We start from the raw sequence: 20,873 nt of genomic DNA on the forward strand, positions 1-20,873 counted from the left end.
GTAGCTATGCTTGGGGACACAAGCTTAAATTTTCAGGGCCTGATTATTCTGTTAGTTTCATATGTGCAATTCCCACTGAAGTCAGCAGAAGTAGTACATGCAAACCTGACAGGCTAATTTGGAACCCTGCACTGCAAAGGATGTAGTCATACATTTGATTTTGGTGGGTACTCAAGGTCTAATTCTCACCCATCTCCATGATATCAGGATTTACCACAGCTTTTAAGGATTTGGATGGATCCAAATATATTAGGTTATTTGTGATGTTTTATTTTCAGTGGTCAAGGGAAGAAAGAGAGATCTGAATATGAGCTCATGTTGGACAAGCCCAGAAAGAAAAATGTGTTCTACAGTGCTCTAAGACTGAGCTAAGAGTAATACAACGTATGGCATATTATGTAGAGAAAAGAAATGTGAGACCCTGAGGGATGAAGGCAAACTAATCAAAGGAATAGCTAATGGGATAGAAGGAGTACAGGGAAAAAACTGTTTTTTTTTACAGAGCTCACTCAGTTCAGAGGCCCAGCATACACACTGTTGGCACGCAAGCCCAAGGTCTCAATGACTTTATCCAACAGGGGTCAAAATCAAGGCAAATTCTTCATGTCAATATGTTTTGGTCTTTTATTAGAGATGGAAAATTTGTTCTACAAAGGAAACAAAGCCAAGTGTTGGGGCTGGACCATTACTGCCACATATGCACAGGTCCCCAGCTTACCTAATCAGGTTTCTACAAAATGACTGAAGTTTTTCTTACGTTTGCATTCCTGTAGCACACTGGGAGGAATACTGCTAGTCTAGTTGGGCTGCTGACTGATCAACATCTCGAGGCAAATAAAACTGCCAAGCAAATTGGATTTGGCTGATGAATCATTGGAAGGTGATCTGAGAAGATGACCAGTAAGGTCCAACCAAGCTGCTTCTTCCTACAGTAAGTGAATGGAAATCAAAAACTGGAAAGACACCTTTAAAATGACTCTCCAAGTGTCAGTATTAGCTTTCTTTTTCATCTGTTTTCAGATTAACAGGAGGGAGAAAACAAGCAGAGGCAGAAGTTACGGTGACTCCACTGGAGGTGTGGCGCTGGTGGAACTGACAGAGAACAGAACTACAGGCGTTTGTATGAACTGAAGGAGTCTCCCAATGAAGAGGAAGAGTGCTCAGGGCTGTGGGAGTCTGCAAAATGGGGAACACTAAGGTTTGCTGTGCTCTTTCTTGAGGCCTATATATGTCAGGAAGTGGTGAAGGTGTCGCCTTTGGAGTCCTGTGTTTCTCCAGCATCCCCAAACATGCTCATTAATGCTTAGTGAATGAGGTGAGAAGCACTGGTTGTGTGAGGAGTTACTAGTGATGGGTTTAGTATCATTTCCTGTGGTGACAGCAGAGGACTACACCAAACAAAGCACGAGTTTCTAGCCTGTAATGCTGGAAAAAATTAGTTAGGGGCCAAGGGTGTGGAAGGCTCATGGGTAATGCATAGACTGGTCAGTGCACACGACGGTCACAAGCTCGAGGGGTAAATGTGTAAAGTAATTAAAGCTTATATTAAATTGACATTTCCTGTGCGGCCGGGAGATCTCGATCTGCACCCGTTCCCGCTGAGGCAGCCGCGCACCTGCCGCCCCTCGGGACCGGGGAGCAGCGGCAGCCTTCCTTCTCCTCAGGCAGCCCAGCCGCTGCCTGGGCACAGCCGCGGCTGAGGGCGGCACCCGGCTCCCACCCTGGGCCCACCGGGCTGGGGAGGGTGCGCCCGGCACCGGCAGGCGGCGGCAGGAGGTGAGCGGGGCCCGGGGAGCGGCCGGCGGGGCTCCATCGCCTCACGGCCCGCGGGGCGCCGCCATGGCCGCGGCTGAGGCGGGAGGCGGCGGGAGGCAGCGCAGCGCTGCCGGCCCCCAGCGGCAGCGCCCCGGGCCCGGGCCTGGCCCCGGTGGGGCCGTGACACGGCTCCGGTAACAATGGGAGCCCGGGCGTTCTTCTGCAGGGGCAGGCTGGTAGCAGTGACCTTGCCAAACATCCCAGGCAAGTTGGTTGTGCTAATCACTAATGGTCCTCAGGTGATTTGTCTAAATGTCATAGCAGAAACTCGGTTCCTAGGGCTTAAGACCTGTCTTAACTACAGTCCTTTGCTAGTATTAACTGCAGGTGTTTTAAGTGACATGCAGAGCTGTATCATGTTCTCAGCACTATGTCCCTCACTGTCCTGGGGACACGAGTAGAGGTCACCTCAAACTGCTGCTTCTACACATGGTCAACTTGCCTCCCGTTTTCTCTGTTACTGCCAGGGCTGAAAAACAAATTTCATGCTTTTAGAAACCTACTTTGGAAGTTGCCATCAAGGCTACTTTCCATAGCTTATATAGGATAGTTCTCAGCATTTTTTTTTTTTTTGTCACAAAATTTTTGAAGGAAATCAAGAAGGTGAGCAGAGCAGGCAGTCTGCATTATTAGGGGGAGCAGTAAGTGAAGTACAGCAAAAAAGGACAGTCCTATGCATGGAGAGTAAGTAGTGGTTTGTTTTTTTTTTTTTTTTTTTTTTTGCTTAGTGAACTGAAAGTAATGCCATGATGTAAGAAGTGTCAGAGAGGGAGAGGTGAAATCAGGAATCTATGAAATAAATCTGCTGTGTTATCTTGGGAAGGGCCAAGTTAAGTCTTAATAACTAGCATGGATGAAGGGGGAAAAACAAACAAACAAACAAAAAAGTGAACGTTGCATGTGTATTCTGGGAGAAGAAAGATGAATGGTTACCAGAGAAAAAAGTGAGTGGTTTGCCAGGATGACAATAAGAGCCTGCTTTGATGAGAAACAAAGGAGCTGTGTTATAAGGACTGACTGAGGAAAACGGTGAGGAGATCCGAGGATATGACCAAGAGGTGATCTTTTGAGGTAGGTTGTAGAAGTTTGCTTAGTCAGGGCAGGGCAGAGGTTTAAAATGCAGGGCATTTAGCCACAAGTTAGTTTTTGTGAAGTTTGGTGGTTAGATATTAAAAGCAGGTCCTGGTTATGTGCCCATATATGTTAAAATGGGAAAAAATGGGTCTAACATATGTAGTATGAACAGAGCTGGGTTCCGAGTGGCTAATTTATTGTTTAAAATCCACTGAAATAGATTTTAAATCAAAATGCTGTGTTTGTGGCAAGGACATTAACAGGTGTATTTTTGGCAGCGAGCATGATTCAAGCTGCATGACTTCCATTAATGTTGATGGAATGCACAACCAAATATATAGTCACTTAAAAAAAAACCTCTTTACATGTATTTATATTGTGGTAAATACTTAATTATTCTTGGTTGACACCTCAAAAGTTCAGAGTGACAAGGAAGTCATACGTGAAATTTTGTGGTGGTACCACCGGGCTGTGCATTGGCTGCCTCTGAGCTTCTCAGGGATGGTACCACACAAACTGCACTGCCCCTGCAGCCGAGAGGCCAGCAGTTCTGTGACAGGGCTGCCCGCTGCACATGTTTGTACTGTCACTGTTTTGGCTTATCCAGTGAACTGAGGTTCCTGTTAGAGACACTCCTGCATGGAGCAATATATGCAGCAGATGTTTGCAGTGACACAAAACAGCCTTTCAAAAGAAGACACATTTTCAGTCAACCCACATAGGTTCCTACGTGAGAATGGCAAAGCAAAGCAAGTAGAGATGTGTACGTGCCTGTAACTTGAATTTCTAGCACAAATACATATGTGTACACACACACACATACACTTTTTCTGTGTGGGACAGCTGGTTCTTATTATGGTGTCCAGATGTCTGTCGCATGCTAGTCCTGCTCTTTGCACCAGATTTGATTCCTGGTTGCTGGTAGTTTGTGCTTTGTCACTGGTCTTTCGCTGCAGCTGAATTATCGACAGGCTGCAGGACTTCTGGTCACCTGTCCTAAGGGAGGGAGGAGCACTCTCATTTCATGTCTCAACAGTGGTATGAACTGCTGGCTTAACTTACACATCCTTAAGATAGCATACAAATTCTCTGCAAATGTAAATGTGTTTGTACTTTACTGCATTTACAGTTAGGGAATAAGAGCAAGTCTTATTAATCAGGAGGCAGTGATTAGCTTTCTTTGCAGCTATCATGTGATTGTTTTGGAGTAGAATGTGGACAGAAGTGGACAAATATGAACTAAAAGTGCTCTCTTGTGAATTCATTCTGGAGATGTTTTCATGTCATTGCTATTTTTGATTTAATGCTGCTCTTAAGTATACATTGTAAAATGGAGCCAGTGTTAGGAAAATGCAATTTGTCCTGCAGGGAAGGGAGTCAGGAAAGACGTTTCAGAGGCAGCCAGCGAGTACAGAGTGTTAATACCACACTTAGCTGTGACTCAGTTTGCAGATCGTGGCCTGCAAACAGCTCTGTTGTTATAGGGCTTTCTGTACACCTGTACTCCCGTGCCACTTGCAGTTTCACTGCACATGGGGTAGCTGCAAGCTCCCAGTGAACTGGGAGATGAAGTGCTCGTTTCTGCTCCCATCCTGCCTGCTCATCTGCCTTGGCTGTCCCTTTGCATAAAATCCAGTGGCGTTGTGGCTGCAGGAGTGGGGAGGATTGGTTCAGCAAGCTGGTTTGATGAAAAACTGGCCTCCCCCAAATTAACGTGAATCTAGCGTCACGCAGGAGAGCTGAACTGATTCACGGAGTGATTGCGCGGTGCCCATGTCCCTTGCAAGGGAGGGGCTGGGAATCCACTGCTGGTTGTGGGAAGAAAGTATGGGAATAGGACCACCCCTTTGGTGGCAGTGTACAATTACAGAGGATTAATTATACCAGGAAATCTTTTGTTGCTCTTCAGGCAACTGAATGTAGGAGAGCGAATGGTGTGGTTCATCCACATGTAGCACGCATGCATTACACAGCGGTTGGTGTCTGCACTAGAGGTTTATGGAAACAAACATGAGGCTGAATTTGCTTTTAGTTTGTGTGCTATTGTGTACAAAAAGAAAAATAAGCGCTGCGAGAAATTACCTCCAAACCCAGTGGGCCAATGTGTTTGTGTGTTTTTTTTTTTTTCTAACTCACTAAATCTGCTTGTGCCACGCAGGTGGGACCAAATCACAGATCATACAGGTGTGACCAGCGGATACAAAACTCTTCCCATCTGTGTCAAGGAGGAGCACTCAGTGGTGTAAGGCTTGGCGAGGGAGAGGTCAGAATCCTAGCCAAGCAGCTGCCAGCCCCCTCGTTGTCAGCCCCGCCGCACGGCTTGCAGAGGCTCGAGGGCTGTGTGCCCTGTGTCCTTCCCAGGTAGCACTGCCCTGTGGCTGCCCAAAGCTTCTTGTCTGGAAATTCTGCCCTGTATGATCTTGTGTTTGCTGCAGTTACTAATGCATAAGTTGTCTCCGAATCATTATTTCAGATTTGTTGGGGAAAGCCTTGTGATTCAGGGGATACCTGGTGCAGTGACCTTGTTCACACTGAGGATCTCTTTCTTACGAGGACAGAAGTACCGATAGCAGGAGCAAGGGTGGTGGAATCACTCCACGTTAATGCTTTTGAGTTCTACTGGAAGTATCTCTGTATTTAATTGCTTAAATTCTGTAAAAACTTGTTGCTCAAAAGCCATCTGAAAAGCAGACTTTAAGACTGCCTTTCTTTACCTCTTGTGTGACTTTTTTGTTTCTCCCTTCTTATAGTAGCACTGTCATGACATGTAAGGAGTGACATTGTTACATGTAAGGAGTGACATTTCACAATAAGAGCAGTTGTACATAGTTCTTATTTTTCTAATTTTCTCCTTTCTCCTTCAGATGTTTAAGAACAACTTAACATGAATCACAATATAATTGACTAACATTTTTTTCCCCTGTGGTCCTGCTTTTTACACGTTTTTAAAATAGTTCCAACTGCTTACTTTCTGTAATTCATTTTGGTCGCTGAGAAACACTTCCATTTCAGCTGCATTGCTGCAAATGTTAACTTCTTTAGAGCACAAATATTTCATTTCTCCCATATAATCCTGGGACTTTCTGACCCTACACGGATTAAGCATCTTTTCTTTCCAAAGCTGGGATCCGCACAGTAAGAGCTGATGAACATGGGGAGTTTGGGATTGGCTTTTTTGCTTGCTGATGTTTGTATTGATTGTGTGGTTGGTTTGGCCAAATGTTGATTAAACAGCAGTGTTTCTTTGGTGCTGAAGAGTGCAGTGAAGGGGAATACAGTTTGTATCCCTTATTCTGAAACAAGATTTGGTTCTGTTTTAATTAGTAGCTATAAGACTTCTGCTGGCATGCTACTATCTACGAGGAGAACTGAGCAGAAGACAAGTCCAGAAGTCCAGAAGACAAGCTGAATGTTTGGTGCTTCCCCATTAATGAGAAATGAATAGGTGGAGAATCAAGCATTACCTTCCTTGTCCTGATGATAATGTTGTTCATCCATCTAATTATATTACATAACCACAGCCCCTTTTAAAAATAACTTTTTAATCATTTATTGTTGGAACCCTTGACAGAGCTGTTTCATGGACATTCTAAATGCTACTTTGATGTCCTTCTTGCACAGTATTATAACTTTTTTTTTTTTTTTTTTCCCAGCCCTGTATTGCCTGTTTGCCCTTCAGGCTGCACAGTTTATAAAATAAGATTTCTCTGCTTCTTACCACTGATCTACAGTTTCTTTTCAGTCCTCTAATCTGCTGTTCTTTAGTACTTTGATTCCTCATGTTCTTGGGTGGCCTTTCTTATCCTTCTCTTTTGGATTTAGTGTTTTCTCTAGCTTTTCCGAGGCTGCTTTCTCCATGTTCATTGTCTGTTTGGCATCAGCATGATCTGTAGCTTTGCTCTTTCTTCTTTTCATCCTTCACAAGATCTCTGCTGCATATGGTGGCCACCTTTCTTTAAAACTGCTTTAGCAAAAGCGCTTTCAAAAACTTAAGCAATCTACCATCCATCTTCTTGCCTGTTCTTATCTTCAGTGCTCCCTCCCCACTATGCTCCTAGTTTGAGATCTGTCAACTCTGCATGATTAGATCGGTGTAAATAGGCTTGGCAAACAGTTTTGGGTTCTTATATATTGGCTCTCCCTGGGTCCTCAGATTTCCCCCCCCCTCCTCCCCCTCTGCTAGAAAAACTGCTCTTTTCTCTCTCCTGGCACTATCTCTTGAGCGCTGTCTCTTTCTCTGCTTTTTCTGTCTTTGTCTGTTGTCTCCAGGGCCTCCACTGTCACATCATACAGTTCTTCCATCATACCTGGCATTTCTGACCTGATCTGCCTCTCCAGCTTGTCTACATTTTCTCATTAGTTACAGACATCCCCTACTGATTCTGTCAGACTTTTTTTTTTTTTTTTTTCCCATAAAGTATGTCCTACAGCTTTTCTAATTTTTTTTAGTGACTTTTATAACTGTCCTCCAACAACTGAAATGAACTGGTGGGGTTTTTGTGTTTGCTTGCTTGCTTTCCTCCTTTTTTCCATATTGACTTTCGGGAACCATTCTGAAAAATCTTTAGACCATCCTATTAGCACTGCTTAACACCAGTGCCATGTGTATTTCTAAAACTACTGAGGAAGGTTAAGATTGTGTGGTAGCCTGCCTTTCTGATATGAGAGTTAACATATTAAAGTTATCTAATGACCATCATCATGCAATTTTAGGTCTTTTTTTTTTTAATGCGGTTTGTTCCATTTATGCTTCACTAACAGTTTATGCTGTCAGCATGTTGCCTTGAGTTGCACAGCTTTAGCAATCTTCACCTACTGACATTCTCTTTCCTAAGGCCAAGTTTCCCAGGAGGCTTTCTCATGTGACACAGCCCTCTCTAAACTCTAGCACTGAAATCTCTTAGCAAAATTAGTTCATGAGGCTTTAGTACTGGGTGACCTCTCTGTGAAACAGCCTCTAAAATATATCTGTGTCCAGATTGTCTAGGTAATTCCATTAGTATCATTCTCTTGGTAGCTGAGTAGGTAGATTGTCTTATTATCACAGTGTCTGAATTAAATTCAGGCTAATTTAGAAGATGGTAAACTCTGTTGGTGATATGGTTTCCATGCAACTCTTCAGTTCCATAAACACTTATCTCTTCGTTCTTTATGTGAATTTTTTTTTGGAGAAATACAATGATCTTTCTCTTTGCTGATATCCTGCTGTATTTTTTTTTTTTTCAGTAACGCACACAAAATAAGTGCAAATTAAGGTGATATACTTGATGTAGAGAGTCATAAAAGTAAGAGAATTGCCTTTTTTTATTTTTTGGTGACATTTATTTGAGTTAATGTTTCAGTCTTTTGATATTGCCATGCGACTTGTCACAAATCCATGTCCTTACTGGAAAAGGGGACATTGCACTCTTAAGATTCACAGGGATGAGCATGCTATTCCCACATAGTGGGACTGAGGAATTTGAGGAATTTCTGTTTTGTGATAACAGAAAAACAAATCCATCAATAATTGCATTTTTTTTATCAAGGTTTCTTCTAAATCATACACCACTTCTGTTTCCTGAAATCAAGTAGATTTTAACAAACTAGAAAAACTATTTTGTATTTTTAAACTAGGCAACAGAGTGACCTTGGATGAGGAAGATTGTAATAATTATAACACTTTTGATATAAATTGATATATTCTTAACTTGCAATGTTGATTATCTATCAGGGTGAAAAGGGATTTAGGTTTGGTTGTTGGTCATGCCCCAAGTATGCTTTGTGAATGTGGATTTGTTGGTCTTCATCTATTTTCATCTATGCAATGCAAACAGTACAAGCTGAGAGTTTCATTCTAGTTGTTCTGTGAAGTTGTGAGTTTTGCCAGTGGCTGCTATGTGTTGCTTTTGGTGGTTAGCCTGTCTTCAGAGCTAACCTTGATGTTTTGTATGCAGCAGTAACACCACAGTATGTTAAGGCTGCTTTTACAGACCTTATTTACTGCTTCTCAGGTCCCTCTTAAAGCTTTTTAGTGCTGGCAACCTTGTTCTGTTACCTGTCAGCCACCTCAATTTGTTGGACTCTGCTTCAAAGCCCTTTAAGATGGTGCTGCAGTTGCAGGTGGCAGGAGGGAGGTTTCCTGCTCATGTGGAGGGGGGCAGGATCTCCAAACGGCAGTGTCTGGGCTAGCTGCTCCCTCTGGCCTTTCTGGGACATCCGAGTTTTTGCAGTGTGTTGTCACTGCTTGAAGGAGTTGGAATGCCTTATCTATTGTTTTATAGACCATGTAAATTTTGTTTTGGAATATGGCACATCGTATTGCTTACCAGGGTCTTCAAGGGGACACGTCTTGATCCTGTGGTGAAAAGGAGCCTTACATGCAGTGCTGGGGAGTAACTGTGAGGTGGAAATAAGGCAATCTTCTTGGTGTTCTTTTGTAAAGGGAGAGTATATTCAGCTACTAGTTTGTTCACTAACTGCATATATTAACTTCTAAGAAGCTGCTGTCCACTGCAGTATTCTCATTGCTTTCACAAGTAGTATAGTTTTTTAATATTAAAATAATTCTTTTCATTTACCAAAAGAAATAGCAAGAAGAAATAAATGGCTTAACAGTCTATTGTCACATGCAAAATCCTTGATTTGCTAAAAGAACCATGTAGAGAGGAAGCATTTTATCTTAATCTCACTGAGTTCTGTTAAGCAGCAAAGAACCACTACTTTTGTGGCGCAGAAGTCCACAGATCTGGCTCTGTGGTGGGTATCTCCTGTGGAGATCTTGCTCAAGGTTGGAAAAGCTCACACACTGAATCAGTAGGACCCAATTATGAGCTCTTTTCCCCCGCCATACAGACTTGTGTGTGTGCACGCACGTGCGCACCATTGCAGCTGCAGTCACTAGTCAGATACACACTCCTGGCTGAGAGGAGCGCTGGAGCTTTTTAATTCAGAGAGCTCCGTTACTTGTGGGGATTATGTTTTGAGTTAAAAAAAAATACCAGCTTTGGCTTTAAAGTATGACTGTCTGACACACAGCTGTTACTGCATCTTCAAACAATGTATTTCCAGGGATAACTGTTGCTCCAGCAGGTATTCAAAGGTTGGTGAAAACCCCTAAACAAATAAAACCTCTCTTCTCCTAGTCTAAGCGCAAACGGGATGTGGTTGTAGGCAGTTGCTCATCTTTACAAGAAGTCTAATTCCTGCAAGTCAAAGTAGTCCAGGGGCCTGCTAGAGAGGTGTACAGCCTCTGTGGGGTGCCCTTCCAGCACCACTGGTCTTATCCTGCTCCTCCCCTCGCTGCACAGCGTTAGTTCTGCCAGCAAGACCTCATCCCATGTGGGCAGTGCCTCCTGCTCCATGTTTATGCCATCCTTGTTAGAGCTAACCAGTTCTTTTGGGGGCGGGAGGACTGTTCTTGTGGTGTTTTGGTGTTTATTCTGTGTGGCTATCCTGAAATAGTGTTGCCATTCTGGTTTTGTCAAATAACTTTTCTTTTTTTTTTTTTCTTTTTTTTTTTTATTAATTCAACCTTGGTTACATAGGATTCTACTACCTGTGAGTTCAGTGAAAGCAGTGCTAGATATACTTGAAGATCACTAAGCATATAAAAAGCAAACTGAAAAGCAAATGAATGCAACACCAGCACCCAAACTGAACAGTGTAACAGTTGTAATGCAAACCTAGAGGGAGAGCATTTGAAGTTCAACACAACTATTTTTTATTGCATGGAACTAGCTTTTATTTTGTGGCTTTCTTAGTTTCTTTAACATTTTATTAGTGTTTTCTTAATAAAAAATTGTGAAGCTGGGTTAATTAAGGTCTTACAGCGTCTCTCTTAAGTTGGTTAGAGTTAGTAGATTTAAACGTGCCCTGTTTGTTCGCTTATGCACCCTGCAACAGAGGCTGTGGGGTATTATTTTCAGTCTTGCCTTTTTGAGCTTTCATGAAAGGACCTAGGGTTGTAATAGTTTTAAAGGACACACTATGGTAGATTAACTTTTCAAGTGAGAGGAAGATTAGCTTTTACTGTAATTCTCTTGTTGGCCCTTAATAATGTAGTATCACATAAAAGGCTTCTAGCAAAATGGGCAAAGCTTCCTTAAAGTTACAAAACAGTTCTTTAGAAGAGCATTTACTAACTCTTACATAAGCTCTAAAATTTCTGTTCTTCATCTTGGGTGTCTTCTTTGAGGTTGACTTGTTTTTGATGTTTTACCTTTCTTCATCCTCTTTGCTTAAGCTTTTACACTTTTTTTTTTTTAATCTATACTTCTGGTGTTCTCTCATCTCTAATTGTTTTATGTTTTTAGGAGTCTAGAAGTTTTAGAATATTTCTTTAAGTTTAGCTTTATTCTCACTGCTGTGTCCAGGGACTTTTTTCTTAGTTTTAAAGACCTGCTTGTTTCAACTGCTTTTGTAGCATTTTCTTTTCCTCGTTAATTACTGTGAAGAAATGTATTAGGTATTTCTGTCCTTAATATTTCACATCAGGACCATACGAAAAACAGCCAAAGAATAAAGATTGTATCAAAAAAAGACCCAAGTAACAAAACCTTCCTCTATAAATACAGCCTTCTAAAATGGAAATTGACTGTCTCAGAAGAATCCTGACCATTGTTCATTATTTGTGGTCATCCTGCAGAAAAACAAACAAACCGCGTTTATTTTGACACTACCATGTTACAGAAACATCCTGCTACATTTCTGAAACCAAGCAGGGAAGGATGATGGCAGTGTTTTGGAGGGGACATGTGGCACCAGTTGTGAGATGTCATGGCTTTGATTCCTGAGATGCTGCATTTTGCTGTGCTGTTTGACTTCCTTTTGGACGTAACGGAGGAGGTTGGTTGTTAGAGCTCTGCTGATGTATGTCTTCCCCTGGGTAAGGGTCTTGTGTGCTGGCAGCATGAAAGGCTGTGAGGCCAAGGTGTCTCCAGTCACTTTGTGCTGTAATACAATCAAGTGATACAGCTGTGAGAGTCCGGTGAACAGAACTAGAAATACAAAATAATGATTCATGTTTTTCACTAATTTGTAAAGCAGCAGACTGGTTGTTCTTAGCAAAGATATTTATTTAATACTTGGCAAAAATCAGAAGTTTGGCCTCTCTACTTTTCCAGAAAACTGTTAGTTTCCTGTTATTTGGGAACTGCACTACTGAAAGCCTTTGAGTATCGCTTATGCCAGTTTTCTAGGAATTCGAAGTTCCTCCTGCGAACAGTCCCGGGGAGCGTCTGGTGTCAGCTTTCTGTTCAAACACCACCACAGCAGCTGTTTGAAGTGGTGTGGGCAGCGTGGTGGTGACTGACCCTTTTGTTCTTCTGTTTGTGTGCAGCAGCTTCCAAAAGCTTCCTGGGCACGCTGCTACACATGCTCTTCATTCTTCAGGAATCTGATTCTCACTGGTACGGTAGTAGAGCTTCATACCCAAATAATTCTCCCCCAAACAGGAAGCCCTTTCTTTGCATTCCTTGCCTGAGGAATGCAGTGGGCTAAAGCCGTGTAGTTTTCTCTGTAGGATCTTTCCAGGCTGTGGCTGGCATGGCCAGTGCTGGGCTTTCTGCTGCCAGTCCCTGACCGAGGCCTCTGGGAAGCACGTTGATCCTCAAAGAGTTAGTTCCTACCCAGCCAGACGGGGGTGCCCCCAGAACTGGACATCCAAGTTGAAAGAGGCTCGCTGTACTCAAGGGAACGCTTTGAGTTGTGCCTGGAAACAGCCCCAGTACAGCCTGAATGCTTTCTGTATGCAGCAAAACTGAATGTTTATTTTCTGCACCACCTGATTTGTCTGAACAGATCCCCAGCACAGTTCGTTTCCCTGACTTACTCTGCAGATGGCAGATAAGTGTAAACCCATATCTGCAAGAATATTTTGTTTTGTACTTGTGTGGAGCACATGTTTAAAAAGCATCACCCTGCTTTTGGGACACGCAGTGTTGGGCAAAGATCCGGACAAATCCCCAGATTCAAGCCAATGCATCGGCTGGCACATCCCCTCAGCGAAAACATCCTTACTGTAGGTGTGGGGGGGTTCAGATGGAAATGCTGGGGCCTGTTCTGATGTAAACAGAGGCTGAAGAGTGAGTGAGCAGTAGTGATAGTCATAGTACGAGTTTGGGGGACAAAAATAATGCAGTTAAAAAGGATGGGAAGGTGGCTCTAAAATAAATGGAAGGTGTCTGTGCAAATTTTTAATGGATGTAAACCAAAGCCCTGCACAGTCTCTCTGGGACTCAGCTTCAGTCAGGCCCTAGAAGGCCGAGATAGGCAGCTTCAGGAGAGGCTGTTGAGGCCAACAGAAATTCTTCTGTGTAGAAAGCAGTTTGGTCTCAGTACAGTTTCTATGAGCAGTACATAACCAAGGAATGCCAATTGCGTATGCTTTCTAGGCCTACAATATCATGGAAGGGATTCAGAAGGCTGTTTTGACAGAGCAGTTCACCTTGAGAGGACACCCAAAACCATAGCTAATGCTTCCACTAATGTGGAAAACTAAGCAGGAAACGGAGAAAACCAGAAGTTCTAGAAACTTTGCAGGGACTGCCCAGAATTGGGTGCAGGTTCTGTGTATTTTTTCTTTTATTTCAGCTGTTTCAACTCTTTCATCCAAAGGCCTTGCTGAGAAATATCTTTAAGTAAACCGGTCGGTATAATACTAGTGAAGGTCTTAGCAAGCTGTCTCTCCCTAGCCCTTCCAGCACTCACCCACACTGACCAGCCTGGCTTTACTCCAAGAGCAGCTACCATTTATAAAGTTTAACAAGCATTAAACACATTGATCACGTTAACCAAGAGAATAAAAACTGCTGCCTCCTACCATTAGGTTCAGAGAAGGCAGTCAATAGGGTTCTTTGGGACTATCATGTTGTAGTAGTGGAGAAATTTAATTTCAGGCGTCAGTTTATAACCTCTGTCCAACTGTTCTACAATTTTCCATATGCTTTATTTGAATGCCACCCCACCAGAAGCTGCCCAAGGCAAGGATGTCCTTCGCCTTTGACTTTCTTCCGCTACTTTCTGTGTTTGAGATGTCGGCTGCAGCTGTGAGACTGGGGCAGCACCGAGCTGCAGCGCCAGGCAGGGAGCTGCTCCCTCCGCAGTTGGCAGCCTTAATGCATCAGGCTGGAACTTGGCTAAAAAAAGCACCCCCCTACTGAGCCTGGGTGATCTGCATTGTCCTAGTGAAGGGAAATTTCCCCTTCCTCCTGGACCTGGCTACCTGTCCAGGTGCTCCCCGACGCAGTCTGGCCTGCTGGGATCATGCACCACACATCGCTCGAACCGATGGCCGCGTTGGTGATGCTCGTGAGTCACGTTACATCGGGCGAGTAACCTTTGACAAGGAATGGTGACCACAGCAGATGGTAAGAATATTTTCACCTGGTTTCAGCATTCACTAAGGACATAGCAATATATGTAATGAATCACAACTTCAGACCAAAGGTCCTCTGTCCCAGTAGCTGCTGCGCAGTCGTGGATGCTCAGGGGAAACGTAAAGGCAGTATGTATCTCCTTTTGTTTACCCTTCCTGCAGTGTGCAGTTTATGGATTGTGGTATATCGTGCCTGGTTAATATCTTATATGCTACAGAGGTGTAACTGCTTTTGATGTATAGGTCACCGAAGAAGCTGTACCTTCTGCTGTCCTCTTTTTCAAGTGCTGTAATTCTCCGGGTCAGTGATTCCTTCCAGGTAGATTAAAATGTCTTGGCATACAATTCTCTCCCAGTTTAACCAGGTTAACAGTACAAAATCTGCAGTCTCTTTTAGATGCCTTACTTCACAGTCCTCTGTAATGGCCTCTCTTTTTTTTTAACATAGTTTCAGCAAGCTGGTAAATATGGATGAATGATTGTCCTTGAAAGTGCTCTCATAACTACCCACGGCAGTTCTGTTGCATGTGTAGGGATTATAAATCAGTCTGAGGTTAAGGTATGGTTTTCATTCCTCTTCCGTCGTGCAGGTTTTGTGAAGGTGTTTTTGGAGAAATTGATTGAGAAATTAAATTGGTCACTGTCTGGCTGTCTTGCATGCTATTTTTAATAGAGAAAAAGTCTTTTTTTTTTTTTTCTTTCTGTTTGTGTTGGTGCTCAACCTATTAAGCCCTGAGCAACACTTTTGCCCTGTGTGCTAACATGATGCACAGGTTACAGTAATAAGAAAACGCAGTAATAGTTGTAAACTTACAAGGCAACTATGATTCTGTTATACCTTTGAGAATAGATTGTAAGAGGCTAAATATCTGCCTCTGAATTAGGAGTACAGGACATAGCTCTTTCGCCTGGTCCAGCTGGGACGTTTTGTGAGTTTATTGCCTGTAGCAACAAAACCTGCAGAAAGTCATAGATGAAGCTGGAGTGAACATTAACCTGTTTGAAGGAATCTGCAGAATCAATATCGCTGGTGACAGTTTTGCAAGCTGTAGGGAATGTATTTGTATCCCGGCTTTACTAAATAATCGATCTATTGACTGCCACTTTAGACTTGCTCTGTATTCAAGACAGTCGTGTTTGTGCCTGAGATATTAGTCTTTAGTATTTGGATGAATACAGGGGGAAATATATTAGTTAGGATTGCATTTTTTACTTTCATAAGAAGAGTAAAGGAAGCAATTTTGATCTGATGAACACTTGCAATGAAATATAATTAACTTACTGTTGGACACAATGTGCCACCCTGCAATTCCAATACAGTTATTTCTAATTGTCTCAAGAACACTGAAGACACATTTATTTGAAGGGGGGAAAAAAAGATATAGGCAAGTCTGACTGTAAATACAAACACGTATTTATGCTTTTAGAATTATTTTTATAGTTTGACTACTTGATTTCAGTTATTGCTTCTATGCATATGGTTTAAAATTACTACAGTGGTCATGTTTACTTTAGAAGTGGCCATTTTCCTTGACCAACTCAGATCATGGAGTGAACATGCAGAATTTCTCTACTTTATTAAGAATGAGGGAAAAAAATCTTCATAAATTGCACAGAAACCTACTTCATGCCTTTTCTTTCTGTTTTTTTCTCTTCCCCTGTAAGCAACTTTTAAGTAAAAAAAAAAAAAAAAAAAGTTTATTTCCAAATGAGTCCGATAAAGTTAAAAATGGGTTTATTTCTTTTGTTCTTTCTTTATGAAGAAAAAAAATCCTGCAAGGTTTAGTTGTTACTGACTTTCCTTTTGTATTAGAATTTGAGGTGGTGTTGAAGCAGTGTGTGACAGCTAGAGAATTAAAGAATTGGTGCCAGCAGGCGCATAACAAAAATGAAGACTGAGTATGCCAAAGGGAATAAGTGATTTAAAATCTGAATCTTGTGGATTTCTTTGAGTCTTATCTGTGCATCAAATATCTAAGCATATCTTTAGGTAATATTTGAGAGAGAAGTCTTTGTTAAACTCTTATATTTCAAAATACATCACCTGTAAATCATGCAGGAAAACCAGTGTAGAATAGGCTTAACATACCTAAAATATTTCTGAGGTATGAATCAAGCAGATAACAGAACTTAAAACCTGTCAGGCCTTCTTTATATACATCCTAAACCAGGGAAAATGCCTCTGCAGACTTCTTCCAGAATTTGATTCTTTTGTATAATCTTCCATGTTTCTCGGGTAATTGTGTAACTCTAAATGAGAAATGTTAAGGCCCCACTTTTTGTACAGTCTGTGCGGACCCTATGTGAGTTGGTAGACCTTGCGTCAAGGTGAAGTTGAAAGTTACAAATGAAGTAATACCAGTGGTTATGAAGTTGCATAGGAGATATTGTGCCTGTTTGGTTTATGGGTCACAGGAAGTCTTTACCACTGCTTTTTTTTTCTCTCTCTCATTCTTTTGACAATTTCTTGTTATTTTCTATTCCAAATAACTTTTGCTCCTAGTACTTATCTAGAAGAGTCCTAAAAATACAATATAGCTAGGAAGGGCAGTAAGAGCAGCAATGTTAAAGCAGAAGTGTTTGGAATCTCTTTAGGTCACCAAGCATTATTCGCTCATTGGGTATTTGAAGAAGAGGGTCCAAGAAAAAGGAGGTCAAAACAGACTCTGAAGGCCTCTCCCTTCCGTTAGAAACATTTGATTCAGCTCCTCTAAGCGAAGACAGAGGTATCTAAGAGTTAACTCCTAATCTAAATTGTTTTAAAAACATTTTATTTAGGTCTTTTGATTTTTAAGGTAGTTAGAATAGTGCCTCAGACTTCTCCAGAGCTACTCCTTGGCTTTTTTTTTTTTTTTTTTCCCAGATTTGGTAGGTATAGTATATTATGTGCCCTTTCTTTTTCTTCTTCTTCTTCTTTTTTTTTTTTTTTTTTTTTTAAAACTCCTGGTTATAAATCTAGACTTAAATGGTGACTGAAGCACTTCAGAAGTTTGCATAGCTCTATAAATCAAAACTGAAATTTTTTTAATAGCATGGATCATGCAGTGATGGACATCAGTTTTGTGTTTGAAAAGAGTTTACATCTGTTAGTAAGTTTAAATGATAAGTTAAATGGTTTTTAAATGATAGAGTGTGAGGGCATATTCTTTACATAATTACTTTAAATGCTTTTTATAGCTTCAGGATTTATGTTGGTAATCACATTGCTACCTGACAGTCTGCGTGCTGTAATCCTGTCTTCCTGATGGCTTTCACCTTGTTGAAGGAGGCATTCGCTTGATCTCCCTTTAACTGATACAGATAACTTCAGTAAAGAAAAGTGCTCTAGTAACTCGGAAGTAATTTGAATGATGTGCTAGCATCGATAAGCAACGGCTGTTTTCTTGAAGCAATTACTTACTGACTTGCAGTTCTCACTCTCAAAGTAGCAGTTTAAATAAAGATGCTAAGCAATATTGAGCTAGATGTCACAATATACTTCTTTAGATTTAATGAGAGTTCCCTAAAGATGAAGAATAGGGTATGATTTCCTAATATGATCTAGTAAAGGGTGCTAGATAGACACAGCTATCTCTTTTGGCCTTGTGCTCATTAAAATCCTCTCCAAATAAGTAAATAAGTGGATGCTGTTTGTGTTATCTGGAAGAAAATAATCCATCTCAGGCTTTGGTTGTTGTAGGACCCTGGAAAATTCAGCAGCCAAACTGGATCGCCATCTCTGGAGGCTGTCTCATTGCAGGGAACACGCACTCACTTGGCTTTGGCTCTATAAAGCCGGCTTTATTTATTTGGATGTGGTCACCTGAGCGAGGCCCTGCCCAGCACAGCAGGCTGCTCTTCACCCAGCCTGACTGCGGGGTGTGGTAATTGGACTCTGGGGAGCGATGCCGGAGAGGCATGGAGCATCCTCCTGGCCTTGCTGGGGTTTTTCCTTAGCAGTGGGCAGGCAATGCTGCTTTTCATAGCTGACTGACAGACTAGTTAGAAGGTCTTAGAGCAGCTACAAAAGTGAGCTTTTCTGGTTAATAGCTTTGAAAAGCAATTCAGATAATGGGCATTATACACCACTTCTGACTTTGCCTTTTTTTTCTCCCTTAAACCAAGAAAGAGGTGAAATGCAATACATTTTAAGAATCAGAGAAACCTTTTATTTGCTAGGATGGCTCCCATACAAAGTTTGAAACAGCGTGATGGGCTCTCACAGATGAGCTCTGGCAAAATGAGCGGGTTGGTGTCCTGCCCCTCTGTTGGAGGCTAGTCCGCCCGGGGTAGGGCACCAGATCAGTGTGTGTTCCCATGCCTTTGGCTCCTCGCTCAGCAGCTTGGTGCATTACTAAATCAGCAGGACATACAGCAGCACCACCTTTCCTGCTCCTGGAATATACCTTTTTTTTTTTTTTTTTTTCCTTCCATATCTTGAAGATGCAAATCTTCCATAAATTTGTGTATTTATCTGCACAGGAACCAAATATTCTTTAACAGCTACCTCATCTGTTGTAAAGGGTATTCTTTTAAGTACCCAGATACTTTACTTTTATATCATGCTTGCTACTGTAAATTATTTCTGTGCAGTTAATCATGATGTGTTGTCCACGGTGTGGATCCTTTATATCAGGTCTTTGTCCCATGTTAGGTACACTAATGTGTATGTTTACAGGAGTCTGTCACCACTGGCATATTTGAAAAAATAGGGGAAAAATGGAATGATTACCCTCTTAATCAACCCTGGTCAGTAATTTAAATATTTTCCATTAAGGTGATCTGATTCTGGACAAATTTGCTCTACTTTTCTTCCTTCTGGGTCGCCCTGCTGTTAGGTTTGGAAAGTCCTATGCGGTAAAGTTGGCACCCTGGAAAAATAAAGACAAAAACCACAAGAAGAAGTTCAAAAGAAATACAGACTAAGAATGAAGTTTTCAAGCTACGTTCCAAGGCAAGGACTTTTCATCTTTATACCTTTGAATTGTGAATCAAGGCAGTAAAAGTTACTACTAGGTTAAAGTTTAAATGGCATAGAAAAGGTAGAAAAAAGATTAAACATATTCTGTCTGGACAGTGGAACAAAGACTTTGAATCCTTATCTATGCACCTGTCTATTGAGTATCTAAGTTCCAGGAGTCCCACAGAGGACATGCAATGAGCACTCTTATTGTTCGTATTAAGAACTGAAGTAATTGAAAGGAAAAGTAAGGTAAGGAGAATCAGAAATCAGATGTGACTGCCTGTATGGTTAAAAAATAATTTAAAGGGAAAGTGACTATCAAGCAGTTCATATTATGGAAATCTGACCATTGAAGATAGAATAAAAAAAAATAGAAAAAAAACTATTATTCTTTGAAAGAGTTTTTCCTCTCGAAGTAAGACTTAAATATCATTTGAAAACCAGTAATTTTCACAAAGTGCCTTACTGGCCACTTATAAAGCAGCAATTCAAATGAATGTTTTTTCAGTCTTTGAATTTATATGTGATGGCTGGATCTGAGGCAGTTTTTTTCTTTTTTCTTTTTTTTTTTTTTTCCATTAGAGATGTCTGTTTTGTAGTTATTTTGAAGTGTGAAAATTTTACAGGTCTAAGTAAGCATGTTAAAATGACACGCTGTGTTTACTTTAGCTTCCTGTTCAATATAGGCATCTAATTCAAACTTGATGCACCACCTCTGTGTTGTTAAGAGGTTAATAGTTATAATTGTGATATTTTATATTTTAAATTAGTAAACTGAGATCTCTATCTCGATCTGGGTGCACTTTTGTTTTTGTTGTTTTTTGTTTGCTTGTTTTTTTTGATCTGTCCTTTCACTTCACCAAATAGATAAATCTGCAGTGGAAGGTAGTTTATTAGCTTATACATGTTACAGAAATATATACAATTTTCTTATTTAGATAAATACTGAAATCAACTTTGTTTTAAATTGTAGTTCATGCAGAACTTTTAAATTCCAGATCTGTGCTATAGCTTCACTTTCTTTATGTACTTGGATAAGTGTGGGAGAAGGCTAGATAATAATTACTTTCTGATGGAAGGAAATGAACTTACCAAAATGCTTTTTAAACTAGATTTTGATTCGTAGCTTTATTTAATGCAGATATCCTGTGCTCAGCAGAAACTCAGCAGCTTTGCAAAATTGCCTATTGTCATGTCACTGCCTCTGAATTTATGGGATATCCAGGAATATATTGTTTAAGTCTGATATGCAATATTACAGATCACTATCAGATGTTAAGATTTTATTCCTGTTAAATATCTCCAGTGTGCAAGGCGAGTTTGCATCTACCTTTCGCATGTCTCTTGCAAAGATATTTCTTTCTTAATATAAGATCCTGGAACTTCCAACTCCAAAGCTGAACTCTGGCTTTCCCATGCATATTTTATTACTGAGGTTCCCACAGTGTGTCCAAAGGAGTTTGAAGCATTGCTTCTCTGGGACCAGTGAAGCCAGAGGATGTTTTCTGCAGCATTAGGACAGGATTCTTAAAATCAGACAGCTTATGTTAGAAGGCAGATCCTTGCTGTCTGTGCTCACAGTATTACTTGCGTGCCTCACAAAGCGCAGTCTGTCTGTACAGTGGTGGCACAGTTCCTCTTCCAGTGCACTGGTGCTTCAGTTACAGAGAAGTCAACCCTGATGCT

At 41.3% G+C, this 20,873-nt stretch overlaps 2 long non-coding RNA genes across 2 annotated transcripts in view; both read left to right on the forward strand.

Moving 5' to 3' along the window:
* Positions 1-1,038: 1,038 nt before the first annotated feature.
* The window catches only part of LOC137862057 (uncharacterized), a 48,113-nt gene continuing 28,278 nt past the window's right edge, over positions 1,039-20,873 (forward strand). Inside the window, exon 1 of the long non-coding RNA XR_011100040.1 lies at positions 1,039-1,776. This is a non-coding gene — a long non-coding RNA (uncharacterized lncRNA). The remainder of the gene's footprint in view (positions 1,777-20,873) is intronic.
* Positions 5,098-20,873, forward strand: part of LOC137862056 (uncharacterized) — a 31,358-nt gene continuing 15,582 nt past the window's right edge. The window contains exons 1-2 of the long non-coding RNA XR_011100039.1: positions 5,098-5,250; positions 6,214-6,346. This is a non-coding gene — a long non-coding RNA (uncharacterized lncRNA). The remainder of the gene's footprint in view (positions 5,251-6,213; positions 6,347-20,873) is intronic.

The sequence above is a fragment of the Anas acuta genome, chromosome 10 (genome assembly GCF_963932015.1).
Source record: "Anas acuta chromosome 10, bAnaAcu1.1, whole genome shotgun sequence".
NCBI lineage: Eukaryota > Metazoa > Chordata > Aves > Anseriformes > Anatidae > Anas > Anas acuta.